At 45.5% G+C, this 14,764-nt stretch overlaps 1 protein-coding gene across 1 annotated transcript in view; it reads left to right on the top strand.

Moving 5' to 3' along the window:
- Nucleotides 1–14,764, top strand: part of LOC115083033 (cytochrome P450 4V2) — a 144,960-nt gene that overhangs the window by 102,393 nt on the left and 27,803 nt on the right. The gene's annotated exons all lie outside the window — the stretch shown is intronic.

Here is a 14,764-nt window from a genome sequence, read left to right on the forward strand (position 1 = left end):
GAAATCAGTCAAACCTCAATTCTCAAAGACAACCAGAAAATTGAACTAACTGGAAAAGTACGTAACCTGGGAATAATTATAGACCCTGAAATCAATCTGAAACAACATATATCACTAAAAGTAAAGGAAGGTTATGCAAAGCTCATGGTACTCAGAAAACTTAAACCAATACTAACTCAAAATGACTTCCGAACAATACTACAGGCACTAATTTTCTTTAGCACAGACTACTGCAATGCCCTTATGCTAGGACTACCAAATACGACATTAAGACCACTGCAAATACTACAGAACACAGCAGCTAGAATACTAACCGGAAAAAGAAGGCGGGACCATATAACTGAAACCCTAGCAGAGTTACATTGGCTATCAATTGAACACAGAATTAAATACAAAACCCTATGTATCATTCACAAACTAATTTATGATGAGAAATCAGATTGGCTAAACACAGCATTACGGGTGCACACTCCACACAGGAATCTCCGATCAGCAAATAAAGCACTCCTAACCATTCCATCAGTTAAAACAGCAAGACTGACCCAAGTGAGAGAAAGAGCCCTATCACTAGCAGGACCCATAATCTGGAACACAATGCCTCCAGAGATCAGCTACAAAGTGATCTAAAGACATTCAAGAAAAGTTTGAAAACATTGCTTTTTAAACAAGCATTTTACAAAGAGGCGAAAGAATAGAAATTATTCAGGAAAAGACAGAAAGGCACAGACACACATTACGTAGAACTTTACAATAGATTAGTCTATGAACTCTACACCACAACAAACATAACTATAATACTATGTGTGATAAAACTACCCGTGTAAGTACCTTGGTAAAACTGGTCATGAATTACTTCGCTAAATGTCTATGTCTAATGATATATTGTAACCGAACCTTTAATGGCACCTGTTAGAATGTACTATAGTACGCTTTTACCTTCATTAAATATGTGCCTACATGTAAACCGTTGCGATGGTATTTAACTTAGCAGCGTTATAGAAAAATGTTTAAATAAATAAATAAGTACACTTGATTAATAGCAATTAATGGACTTCTCATCCAAGAACTTATCCAAACCTTTTTTGAACCCAGCTACACTAACTGTACTAACCACATCCTCTGGCAACAAATTCCAGAGCTTAATTTGGTTGAGTGAAGAAGAATTTTCTCCGATTAGTCTTAAATGTGCTACTTGTTAACTTCATGGTATGTTCCCTAGTAGGGATGTGAATCATTTTTTGACGATTTAAAAAATCGTCCGATATTTTTTAAATCGTCAAAAATCGTTAGAGTGCTCGATACAATAGAAATTTTCCCGATTTATCGTGAAAAATTGTTACTCCCGTTAGTGTCAACTAACGGGAGTTATTTGGGGGGAGGGCGGGAAAACCGGCACACCAAAACAACCCCTAAACCCACCCTGACCCTATAAAACTAATCCCTTACTTTCTCCCACACTCCTGAACCCCCCCAAAACGTTTTACGAGTACCTGGTGGTCCAGTGGGGGCGCGGGGACCGATCTCCTGCTCTTGGGCCATCGGCGCCATTTTGGCTGCCACTCAAAAATGGCGCCGATGGCCCGATTAAAAAAAACTAACCACCCAACCCTTTAAAAATGACCCCTTAGCTTCCCCCACCCTCCCGATCCCCCCCAAAACATTTTAAAATTACCTGGTCCAGTGGCGGTCCCGGGAGCTATCTCCCGTTCTCGGGCCGTCGGCTGCCACTCATAAAGATGGCGCCAATGGCCCTTTGCCCTTACCATGTGACAGGGTATCCGTGCCATTGGCTGGCCCCTGTCACATGGTAGGAGCACTGGCTGGCCGGCCATACATGGTAGGAACACTGGCTGGCTGGCGCCATATAGCCAGCCAGCCAGTGCTCCTACCATGTGACAGGGGCCGGCCAATGGCACGGATACCCTGTCACATGGTAAGGGCAAAGGGCCATCGGCGCCATCTTTATGAGTGGCAGCCGACGGCCTGAGAACAGGAGATCGTTCCCAGGACCGCCACTGGACAACCAGGTAATTTTAAAATGTTTTGGGGGGATCGGGAGGGTGGGGGAAGCTAAGGGGTCATTTTTAAAGGGTCGGGTGTTTTGTTTTTTTTTATCGGGCCATCGGCGCCATTTTTGAGTGGCAGCCAAAATGGCGCCGATGGCCCGAGAGCGGGAGATCGGTCCCCGCGCCCCCACTGGACCACCAGGTACTCGTAAAAAGTTTTGGGGGGGTTCAGGAGGGTGGGGGAAGGTAAGGGGTCAATTTTAAAGGGTCGGGCCTCACTAAAAAAAATTAACAATGTGAATCTGAACTGATTCCGATTCACATTTCCACCGATCAGATTTTTTTCTCCCTCCAGCCGAACTCGATCGTTAAGACGATTGGGCACACGATTCACATCCCTATTCCCTAGTCCTGCAAAAACTATTGGGAGTTATTGTGATCTGATCAGTTTCTTATATTGTTTCAGATGAATCACTTAACCCATAGAAAGAGTGTAATGAAACACATTCAAAGGCTGTTAGACCACTTTTGGATTAAGGATACTTTTGGAAGTAATTTCTACCCTGTTATTAGTGAGAGATTGGATGGGACTAAAGAGAATGAACATAACATTGAAACTTCAGTACATTTATAGGAAACATCATTAAAGACAACAATATATGATGAGCTTGCCCCCTCTAAAACAGTTCCTATTAGATGTTCTTGTAAGCATGCACCTTGGTTTATTCAAGAATAAATCAGTCAGCGAAAAGAATTGAGAAAGTTAGAGTGGAGATGGCAAAAGAATCATACTAATCATACTGAATGTCATTACAGTGACATAATGATAAATTACAGAAAGAACTGTCTGGAGAGAAAGAGGGCTTTTATTGTTTTGAAGATTGATAACTCTTTAAACCGACCTTGTGATTTATTTTTAACTGTTAAGAACCTATTAGCGAAGCCAAAATGACATTCTGCTTCTTACCAAGTAGCAAAGAGCTGGCAATTATTTTAAAGGTAAAGTTTTAAAAATTCAATCCCAATTTGCTGCTGGCATTGCAGTTCACCTCCTGCTTAGCCTTGGTTGCGTAGTAGATAAATGTTCCAAGTTCACTAACGTTTTTCAGAGAGATTTCAACTGCCACAGGGCAATTGTGAAATATCTATTGCCATCTCAACCCATGTCCCTTCACAGTGGTGAAGGGGCTAAAGGATTTGACAATACGATTTATAAAATCAATAGTAAATTGAGGAGAAGTCCATTACCTGCTCTTGGAGGAGAAGTCCACTACCTGCTATTAATTAAGTTGACTTAGAAAATAGCCACGGCTATTACTAGCAACAGTAGCATGGAATAGACAAGAAAATTATTTCCTACCTGCTAATATTCGTTCCTGTAGTACCATGGATCAGTCCAGATAGTGGGTTGTGTCTCCCTTCCAGCAGATGGAGTCAGAGCAAAACTCGAAGGGTGGCCCCTTATAAGCTGGTGCGCCCTCCTCTTCTTTTCAGTATTAAGAATATCAAAGCAAGAAGAAACTGTTCTGGATGGATCAAGAAAACTGTAATTATGTACTAGACGTACTAACAGAGATGAGCAAAAATGCAAAAATTGTTTTTAAAGAAAACTTGCAAATGGAACCAGGTGGCAATCACCAAAAATTCTGAAACATCCTGAATTACATAAAGTTAAGCATTCGAGCTAAGTTGAGTACCTATTCCATTATCCTAATCCCATACAATCTTAGGGAGGGCATCTGGACTGATCCGTGGTACTACAGGAACGAAAATGAGCAGGTAGGAAATAATTTTCTTTTCTCTGTACGTACCCAGATCAGTCCAGACAGTGGGATGTACCAAAGCTTCCCTACATACGGTAGGCTCCGGATAGCCCAGCTCAAATGACCTGAGCGCCAAAGGAGCCAAAATCCGGTGATTGTACATTCAAGTGATAGTGTCTGGCAAAGGTGTGCCATGACTTCCAGGTAGCTGCTCTGCATATTTCCTGCGGCAGAACTGCCTGACTCTCAGCCCAGGAAGCTGCTTGAGCCTGTAGTGAGTGAGCTTTAATTCCGTCTGGAGGACACCAACATACGCTGAAAAAATTGCTTCCTTTAACCAGCGAGCAATAGTGGTCTTTGAAGCCTTGTTCCCTTTCCTTGGACCGCTCCACAGGACAAAAAGATGTTCAGACAAACGAAAATCATTAGTGACCTCCAAATAGCGAATGAGAACTTGCTTGACATCGAGCCTTTGAAGTTCCGCCGGACCCTCAGAGAAGGACGGAAGCTCTACGGATTGATTCAGATGGAACGCTGAAACCACTTTAGGCAGGAAAGATGGTACTGTACTCAAGGACACTCCTGAATCCGTGAAACAGAGGTATGGCTCTCTGCAGGATAGAGCTTGGAGTTCGGAAATTCTGCAGGCAGAACAAATAGACACCAGAAAAACCGCCTTCAGAGTGAGGTCCTTGAAGGTTGCTCTCTTCAGTGGTTCGAACGGCGGGCCTACCAGGACTCAAAGAACCAAATTTAGACTCCAGGAGGGGCACAAGGAGTGGACTGGTGGTTTTACATGCTTTACCCCTCTTAAAAAATGGACTATGTCAGGATGCAAAGAAAGAGGGGCTCCCTCTTGTCAAACAAGAGAACCAAGAGCCTCCACTTGTACTCGCAAGGAATTGTAGGCCAAGCCCTTCTCCAGGCCCCCTGTAAAAAGGATAATACCTGAGCAATTGATGTGTGACGTGGAAATATGTCCCTGGATACGCACCAGGCCTCAAACACTTTCCAAACTCTGACGTAGGAAATGGAAGTGGAGGTCTTCCGGGCCTGGAGTAGAGTGGAAATCACATCCTCTGGGTAACCTCGTCATCTTAACTGCCGCTGTTCAAAAGCCAGGCCGCAAGACAGAAGCGATCTGCCTGGTCGAAAAATACTGGACCTTGCTGTAAGAGGTTCGGTAGATGTCCCAGGCGTAGTGGGCCGTCCACTGCCAGATTGACCAAGTCTGCAAATGGTCTTCTTGGCCATTCCGGCGCAACTAGTATGACTGGTCCTTGGTGAATTTCTATTCTCCGAAGTACTTTGCCAACCAGTGGCCATGGTGAGAATACATAGAGAAGGAAGTTTCACGGCCATGGGAGGACTAGTGCATCCACACCCTGTGCACCGTGTTCCCTTCTGCAGTTAAAGATGCATTGGGCCTTTGCGTTTCTTAAAGTGGCCATGAGGTCCAGGTGTGGTGTTCCCCACTGGTTGAATAGAAGTGCTGCTGCCTCGTCGGACAGTTCCCACTCCCCTGGATCTATATGTTGTCGGCTCAAGAAGTCTGATTGAACATTGTCCATCCTTGCTATGTGGGACGCCGCTAGGCGAGAGAGATGGAGTTCCGCCCACGCCATCAACCTGTCCATCTCCCAAGAGACATGCTGGCTCTTCGTTCCCCATTGGCGGTTGATATATGCCACTGTGGTTGTGTTGTTGGAGAGTATCCGCACTGCTTGACGCCAGACCAGTGGGAAGAAACTCTGCAATGTAAGACGAACCGCTCTGGTCTCTAGGCGATTGATCGGCCATGTCGCCTGGAGTGCCGTCCATCATCCCTGAGCCGACTGCTTTTGGCATACCACTCCTCAGCCCAATAGGCTGGCATCCATGGTGACAATCACCCACTGTGGGATTTCCAGATCCACTCCCTGCATCAAGTGTTCGAGGCAGAGCCACCAATTGAGGCTGTCCCTGGCGATGTCTGACAACGGGAGGAGGGCTTGGAACTCCTGAGACAGTGGCTTTCAAAGGGAAAGTAACGCTCTCTGGAGAGGATGCATATGCAAAAAGGCCCATGGCACCAAGTCTATAGTTGAGGCCATAGTACCCAGGACTTGAAGATAGTCCCAAGCTGTGGGGAGCTGAAGGCTTTGAAAGCGCAGTACTTGGGTGATGAAAGACCGAACCCGATCCTGCCGGAGGAAGACTTTGTCCACTCTGGTATCCAAGTGGGCTCCCAAAAAATCGAGCATTTGAGAAGGAGTGAGGCTGCTCTTGGCAAAATTGACGACCCATCCGAGAGAGTGGAGAAGGTGCAAGACCTTCTCGGCCGCCCGCTGACATAGCTCTCATGACTTTGCTCGGATGAGCCAGTCGTCTAGGTAGGGATGAACTAAGATTCCCTCCCTCCGTAGAGCTGCTGCCACCACCGCCATCAATTTTGGTGAAGGTGTTGGGGAGCTGTCGCCAGACAGAAAGGCAGAGCTTGAAATTGAAAATGTTGGCCCAGAATTTTGAAGCGCAGAAAGCGTTGATGTGCCTTAAGGATGGGAATGTGGAGGTAAGCCTCCGTCAAGTCCAAGGAGGCCGGAAACTCCCCCCAGTGTACTGCCACTATGACTGAGCATAAGATTTCCATCCGGAAGTGTGGAATCTTCATGGTCTTGTTGAACGACTTGAGATCGAGGATCGGCCGGAAGGAACCTTCCTTTTTGGGAACTACGAAATAGATGGAATAATGGCCTAATCCTTGTTCCGCCAGAGGCACCGGTAGTATTGCCCCCAAGGCCAAGAGCCAATCGAGCGTCTGTCGCACAATAGCCTGCTTCTTCACTGTTCCTCAGGGAGAGAAGAGAAACCTGTCTCTTAGGGGCCGAGCAAATTCTAAAGCATAACCGTGCTTTAGAATATCCAGAACCCATTGGTCCGAGGTAATTTGGATCCACTCCTCGTAGAAGAGGGAAAGACGTCCTCCTATCCGCGGAGTGGAGGAGTGGGTCGGCAAGCCTTCATTGGGAAGACTTGGAAGGTGCCCCCTGAGAGGGGCTATCCCGACCTGTTCTCCGGTCTCGAAAGGAATGAGACCAGGACTGTGATCGTGAAGACGGTGGTCTCTGCGCTGCAGGTCTTGACTGACGAAACGGCGCTGTCCTCGGAAACTTCTTCTAGAAGAATTAAACATTCTAAAACTTTGCGGGCGATCCTCCGGTAGCTTATGGACCTTATTCTCTCTGAGTGATTTAATGAGCTGTTCGAGGTCTTCGCCGAAGAGTAATTTTCCTTTGAAGGGGAGAGATCCCAACTGAGTCTTGGAAGAGGAATCCACTGACCAGTTGCAAAGCCAAAGCACACATTTGGCTGAGACCACTGAGACCATGGATCTGGCTAGGACCCTGAGGAGATCATAGAGAGCATCCACTCCATGATCAATGACAGCTTCCAGGCACCTCTTCAGGTGATAGTTCCTGGACGCCGAGCAGCTGTTGCACCGACTGGAGCCCTGCTCGCTGCATGAGGGACCTGCAGACAGTCGCCCTGACACCCAGGGCAGAGATTTCAAATACTCTTTTGAGGTCGACTTCTAATTTACGATCCTGCATGTCCTTCAGGGCGGTGCCCCCCGTCACCGGAATTGTCGTCCGTTTCGTAACGGAAGACACAGACGCGTCCACCTTAAGGATTTTGAGGAGCTCCAAAACTTCATCTGGCAGAGGGTACAGCTTGTCCATAGCTCTGCCTACCCTAAGGGAAGCATCCAGGGTATCCCATTCTCTCGATAGAAGTTGCAGGAGCATAGGATGGAAAGGGAAAGTTCTTGTTGGGGGCTGCAGGCTGACCAGAACGGGATCGCCTTTTTTCGCCGATAAACTAGTCCCAGGGGTGTCCTGTGGAGCTTCTATATCCAGTTCATCCAGAACGTGGGGAAGGAAGGGGTCCAACTCATCCTTCTGGAAAAGGCAGAACACCCTATTTATTTATTTTATTTTTATTTATAAACTTTTATATACCGACATTCGTAGGAACATCACGCCGGTTTACAAGTAACTATCAAGAATGGAAAAATTACAATGAACAAGGAGGGGGGGGGGAAAGAGGAGCAGGCTAGAAGAGAGGGGTTAGCAGAGGCAGTGAGAAAATAAAGAATTAGAGAGAGGAAAAAGATAGGAACAATGCTAAGGAGAGAGAAGGAGCATAACCTTATTATGTGACCACAATAACATCATAGGATATGTACAATAAAATCGAGTGATAATATCCCTAGTAATCATTTACAATCTTACAAAGATACAATGCTGTACAATTCTAATGGAAGAATGGGGGGGGGGGGCAGGAGAGCTGTAATAGGGGGTATAGGAACAGAGAAGCTTAGGGACCTAAGGACAGCATAAGGTGCAAAAATCTCCCTCCATTTGAGCAGACGTAGAGGGATCGTCCATTTCTGGATCACCAAGGGTACCGGATTAGGGACTACCTGGACCCTGGAAACTGGTGGATGTCCCCCTGGCCCCTGAGGGCCCCCTGCAGGCTGAGGTATGACCGGTGCTTGAGGAGTCACTGAGGGATCCGAAGTACCCGACAGTCTAATAACTTTAGGGGGAAGCGGACCCACCGCAGAACCCTGTTGCTGATTTAAAGTAGCTATATAGGCACTGTGCATCAGGAGGACAAAATCAGTAGAATTCCCCGGGGGGGGGGGGGGGGTCCGATGGTGGCCCGGATGAATGTTCTGGATCCGGTTCTGGGGGGTCCATAGGGAATAAAACTGGCAGTGATCCGAGGTCAGAATAGTCATCAGGCTGCATGGGAGCAGCCGGCTCTGAGCACAAAATGGCCACCGTTCCCGCGCTGGACAGGAATGGGGCCAGCCTTGCAGGCAGACGCGCCTGGGAGCGAGAGATGAGCCGCCCAGCCGAGCGCGAGGGACCCTTCCCACCAGGGAGGCATCGCGTGCATAGGCCTTCATGGAAGAGCCGCGATCCCGGCTCTCTGCAGGCACTACATCTGATCGGGCGCGGCATGGTGCTGAAGGAGCAGGGTGGTATGAGAGTGGATGCCTGCATTCAGAAGTGCAACAACTGCCAGTAAACTTCCTTCAATAGTTATTGCGCGTCTCTATTGACACTGCCCTGAGGAAAACGACCTCTCAGGGCAGGGCATCAGTGAGTGGGGGAGAGGCTGGACCTCCAGCATGCACCCTATAGACCTCTCAAACTTCACTTAATTCAGGAAAGTAAGCTAACCTGAAAAAGGGAATAAAAGGAACAGAAACTTACCCCAGAAATGTACCAACAGGTCTATTGCAAGCTTAAATTGCCTGCACTGATCCCTGAACTGTTCCTTTTTTTTTTTTTTTTTTTTTTTTTTAAATCATTTGGTTATATTTTTACAATTGATCCATCCACAAACTAAAGAGAAATAATAAGTAGTGAGGAAAAAGAAAAGGAGAAACAGTCTCTCTCTCCAAACTTTGCAGGGAACCGTAGGGTCTGCCACCTTTCATCTGCTGGAGTCAGAGAAATACTGAAGGGAAGCAGAGGGCGCACCAGCTTATAAGGGGCCACCCTTCGAGTTTTGCTCTGACTCCATCTGCTGGAAGGGAGACACATCCCACTGTCTGGACTGATCCGGGTACGTACAGGGAATTAGTTTTTGGGTACTTGCCAGGTTCTTATGGCCTGGATTGGCCACTGTTGGAAATGCTGGGCTAGATGGACCCTTGGTCTGACCCAGTATGGCATGTTCTTATCTCTTGGTGAAGGCTATTTACCTGAATCATTGACAAAGACAATAGGCCACTTCAAAAAAAACTTGCTTTGCCTGTTTGAGAGATTTAAAATTTTTGTCCTGTCTCCAACTTAAAAATGCTGAGTAAAATAGCTGAGAAGGCTGTACTCCTACAGTTGGGTGATTTTCATGTAAAGAATATGGGGTGGATTTTAAAAGGTTGCACGCAGTTATAAGGCGCGTGCATGCTATAAAATCTGGGGTCGGCGCGCGCAAGGGGATGCACAATTGTGCACCTTGCGCGCGCCGAGCCGCGCTACCGTCCCCTTACCCCCCACCCCGCCTTCCCTTCCCTTCCCCTACGTCCCCTGCCCTTTCCTCCCTAAATTTTTGTTTTCTTTTTGTTGTTTCCAAATTTGCTTCAGCCCTGGGGCTGAAGCAAATGGCTTCTATGCCTGGAGCCTTGGGCCCAGCCCTGCCCTGCCCTGGACCGCCCCCTCCCCACCACTTTTTTGCAAACCCCAGGACTTACACGCGTCCCGGGGCTTTACGCGCGTCACCGGGCCTTTTTAAAATAGGCCCAGCGCACGTAACCTTTTTAAAATCTGACCCTATGGTTTTGGATGCCCAGAAATTTGGTTTTTATAAAGGACCTAGTACAGTGCAATTACTGGTTTTTGTTAGATGTCCTATATGCAAGTCTTGATTGAGATGAAACAGTGATGTTAGTCCAACTAGATATAACCTCAGTATTTGATACAGTAAACCATGAACTAATACTCTCTTATGCCTTTATGAGCTAGCAAAAGATGGTACATTTCTAACCTGGTTCAGATTGTTTTTATCAGATAGGAAACAATGTGTATGTTTGGAATACTCCAGTTCCCTCTGGTTGGATTTAACATCTGGGTTACCCCAGGAGACAGCATTGTCAGCCATCCTATTTAATATTTATGTATAGCCACTGGGAAAAATTCTTAAGAAACTTGGGTTCCATTACTTTATATAGGCAGATATTTTCCTGACCTGCTTTTTCAGAAAACTATGGTTGGCTGAGGTTTAATAAACTGGCTTTGAATATTCTGATATGCCTTCATCTGTATGTTTTACTTTAATTGTGAATGTTTTAATTGTAATCTGTATTGGACATATCCCTGGAGGTGCAGAATATAAGACTAAATTGAAATTGTAAATTGTCCTTGCTCAATCTCCACTACTGCAGCTAGGATAAAACCAGTCCTGCTTCCAGAACATCATGAAAGGAATTTAAGAAAACACTGAGATCAATTTTGGATAGGTGTACTCCATCTGCCTGATATAGGTCTGGGCAATCAAGAACAATGAGATTGCGTGCAACCATCAAACCCACACAACAGAGACACAAACTTGGACAATTCCCAGTTGACCCGTCTCCATGATTTATCAATGACTTTGAGACTGTTCACTTCCCCACCAAACCCCATGAGAGATTGTTGGGCCAGATCAGCATCGGCCCTGGAAGGATAGACCAAACTTGGAGTATTTTTGCTTTTGTCTGATCAGTTAGTTCTTTATTACTGATTAAGCACAAGTCATTCCCACCCAAGTGAATCAGGATCGCAGAGGGTAAAGGGAGCAAATGTCTGGCCTCGAGAAATGCTGGCTTCAACTGGCCGCATTGCATTCTGCTTTCCCCCAACTAGCACAATCTGACTCCTCTGGTGGCAAGATGATGCTCACTCCAGGGGCCATTCCTAGCTTGCCTACTAGCCCAGAAGATTAAAGAATGGCCACAAAACCATTGACATTAAATTAGTAAGGTTAGTGATTGACATCCCGCTGCACCAGTCCTTACTGCCCCTATCTATGCTGACTCAATCTCTATTCTACACTCCCTAAACATAACCTTTATATCAGTTGAAGTGCCAGCACCCAGTGTGATAATCATTTTGGGCAGCAGGCCTTGGGTGGCTGCAAAGGTGGCGGCACTGATCCTGAATGAGTAGGTGCTAAAAACTGCAATTTAAGCCCAATTTCTGCCATAACATTTCTTAAGAATCGCCCTGAATTGGAACAATGACAATGGGCTTAAGTCCATGTGCAACAGCCAAAATAATCTTCCCTTTAGCCAAACGTCCAGAAATGTGCATGCATTCACAGTTTGCTAAACTAGGAGCGTGCCCCAGGCAAACCTACCAGCCCTGCCAAGCTGTTCAGTCTTAGATTTTTGAATGCACAAGACTACCTTGCTGTCTGGTGCACGTCCTGCTAAAGAAGGCCCGTAGACCCCTGGAGAAAGATGTGCTGGGAGAACTAATTCACTTGGCCGAAGGGCCCGAAAAAGGCAAAGGAAAATGCCACTTGGAATAATACAGCCTCCTTGGGAGAGGAACAAACAGATCCCACTGCTTCTCGAAGAATGACAAGAACATCATGTGTAATGAGAGAGTGCATATACCTCTGGGTGCTGACCCTAGTCTCCCTGGCAAAACCCTGCCCTAGCTTCTTAACAAGAAATGATTTTGTCAGTTTTCTCCTGTTCACTTAGTTTTGTGAAGACTGTTACCCGGGCTATGCTTGTTTCCATGCTGCCATGAGCCCACTCTGCTTGTCTAGCACATCTAATGAAATCCATGAGCTGACTGGAAATCAGAGGAAACTGCAGTATTCCTGCTACAACTTGCTATCTGCCTTTACCATGTGGGCACTGTTCCCTCTAAACTGTGCACGTGTGTGCGCGCACACAGCTTGTAAACCCTGTGCATGTAGCAAAATGTGCAGGCCAGTTTTAAAACGAGCATGCGGGCACGTATGGGCGTACGAGCGTAGATATGCTGCAATTTTAAATCGTGCACATATTTATGCACACAAAATTCGCCTACTGTGCATAAGTATGCGCCTAATTTTAAGAGGTTGCTTGAGGAAACCTAGTTCATGTATCTTCCATAGGACTTTACCGGTTTTAACACGCGTATGAAAGCGGATTTTAAAACATGCTCCAGTGAGGGACATTCTCAGTTTGCCCAGTCAATCTTGAAGTCATCCAAACCCCTCTGGTTCTTCATCCTTCACATTCCCCAGTTGATCCAGATCCCTCACCCTGTTGTGCAAGTCCTAAAACACAAGATCTGCAGTCTTGCTCTTCATCAAGGGCACCAGTAAAGTTGCACGGCTAAAAATCTGCCATGCGCTGGGGTCTCCAGTTTTAAAGTATGAAGTTGCGTGTGTTACTGCTGGATTGCCCATGCCCTGCCCTTTTTCTGCCCCTTAATTTTTTGCTCGTGCATGCATATATGTGCACATACATCTCAGCCTTTTAAAATCTGTGTTGCTCACATGTGGCCCACATACGTGCGTATGTGGGAATTTTAGCACCAGCAATGCTTTTAAAAGTTGGCTCTTACAGGCCAATGCAGTAAAAATCACGGGTGAGCGCCCGCTCTCCTGTGCGCGCGATACAGTAATTTAATTTATTTAAAAGAGGGCCGGCGGTAAAAAAAAGAGGTGCTAGGGACACTAGCGCGTCCCTAGCGCCTCTTTTCGGACAGGAGCAGCGGCTGTCAGCGGGTTTGACAGCCGACGCTCAATTTTGCCGGCATCTGTTCTCTGACCCGCTGACAGTCACAGGTTCGGAAACTGGACGCCGGCAAAATTGAGCGTCCGGTTTTCAAGCCGCGGGCCTATTTCAAAATTTTTTTTTTTTTTTAACTTTTTTTTTTATTTTCGGGACCTCCGACTTAATATCGCCATGATATTAAGTCGGAGGGTGCCGAGAGAAATTAACGCCTACCTTTGGGTAGGCGCTAATTTCTTAAAGTAAAATGTGCGGCTTGGCTGTACATTTTACTTACTGAATCGCGCTGTACTGTATCGGCCTGACAGTGCGTTCAAGAAATCCCAATATTATTTGCATTATACTTGCTCGTAGGACACAAATTTGAACTCAGCTTTATAAAAAATTGAACAATATTTTTGCGCATGTAGCCTTTCAAAACTTAGAGGCAGCATTGCATGGGGGCCCCCACTCCATTCTTCTACAGCAATAATAGCATTGATCAAAGGATGCTACTGAACCTTGCAAACCTCTGCTTATTGGTTAGCACCCCGCCCCAAAATAGCACCCATGGTAAAAAAAAAAAAAAAAAAAGGGGGGGGGGAGCATGCTTAGCCTAATTTTCCTGCTCCTGCCTCGCACAGGTAATTTCCGCAGTGCTAATTTTCGCATCGCATGCTGATTAATCCACTGCAGGCATGTTACTGACCAAAAAGGTGAGAGAGAGAGCGCCTCTGTAGAGACCAATATGTAACTTTATTATTTATACCACTGTAAGAGGGGGCACTTTTAACTCAGGGTGGGATTTGGGGGGGGTGGGGTAGATTTGGGGGCAGTTTTACATACACAGTCAGAGGTACGAACAGCAAAGTTGACATCAGTGAAGATTTTCTGTCATTTGGAGTGATGAAAGCTAAAACAGGAGTTGATTTGTACAATATATTCTCTACCTAGCATGATTGAAGCTAGGCAGAGAGTGCATCAAATCCCAAACCCCACCCCAAGTTAAATGTGCTCCCTCTTACAGTAGTATAAATAGTAAAGTTACATATTGGTGTCTGCAGCATCTCTCTCTCTCACGGCATTTGTGATTAAAAACCTTTTCTGTATGTATCGCACAGTTAATGCAGGCACAATGTTAAGGCCCTAATGCAAAATGATAAACGACCCTGTAAATTAATTGCGTATTTTCAGCCTAAATTTGGAGCCTAAATTGTATCCTAATTTTAGGCCTGCTATTCATTTGCCAAGATTTAGGCTCCTAATTTAGGTGCCTACTTCTGCCTGCCCTAAGTCCACCTTCATAGCCACCCACTTTTAGACACTAAGTTTAGGAACTCAGCCCTAGTATATTTTCAAGAGGGCTGATTTAGGAGCCTAACTCCAAAAGTTAGGAGTGCAAACTCTTTGAAAATTGAGCTTATCTTAGCTTTACTATCTTACATGTGAATTATTCCACATTCTGAAAGCAATGTAAAAATTGTCTTTCCTCAAAATCCTTTATACAATTTTATTGTATCAATTCTGTTATATAATTCTATTGTATCAAAATCCTTTATACAATTTTATGGTATCAATTCTGTTATATAATTCTATTGTATCAAAATCCTTTATATAATTTTATTGTATCAATACTGTTTTGTTAATATTGTTTATGTATTGTTTTCCACTGTCTTGTAGCCCCATGGGAAGAGGTGATTTATAAATCTGACAACAAAAATATATGGCTTTGTTGTTCCAATATTTTT

This window comes from Rhinatrema bivittatum, chromosome 1, assembly GCF_901001135.1.
Source record: "Rhinatrema bivittatum chromosome 1, aRhiBiv1.1, whole genome shotgun sequence".
Classification (NCBI taxonomy): domain Eukaryota; kingdom Metazoa; phylum Chordata; class Amphibia; order Gymnophiona; family Rhinatrematidae; genus Rhinatrema; species Rhinatrema bivittatum.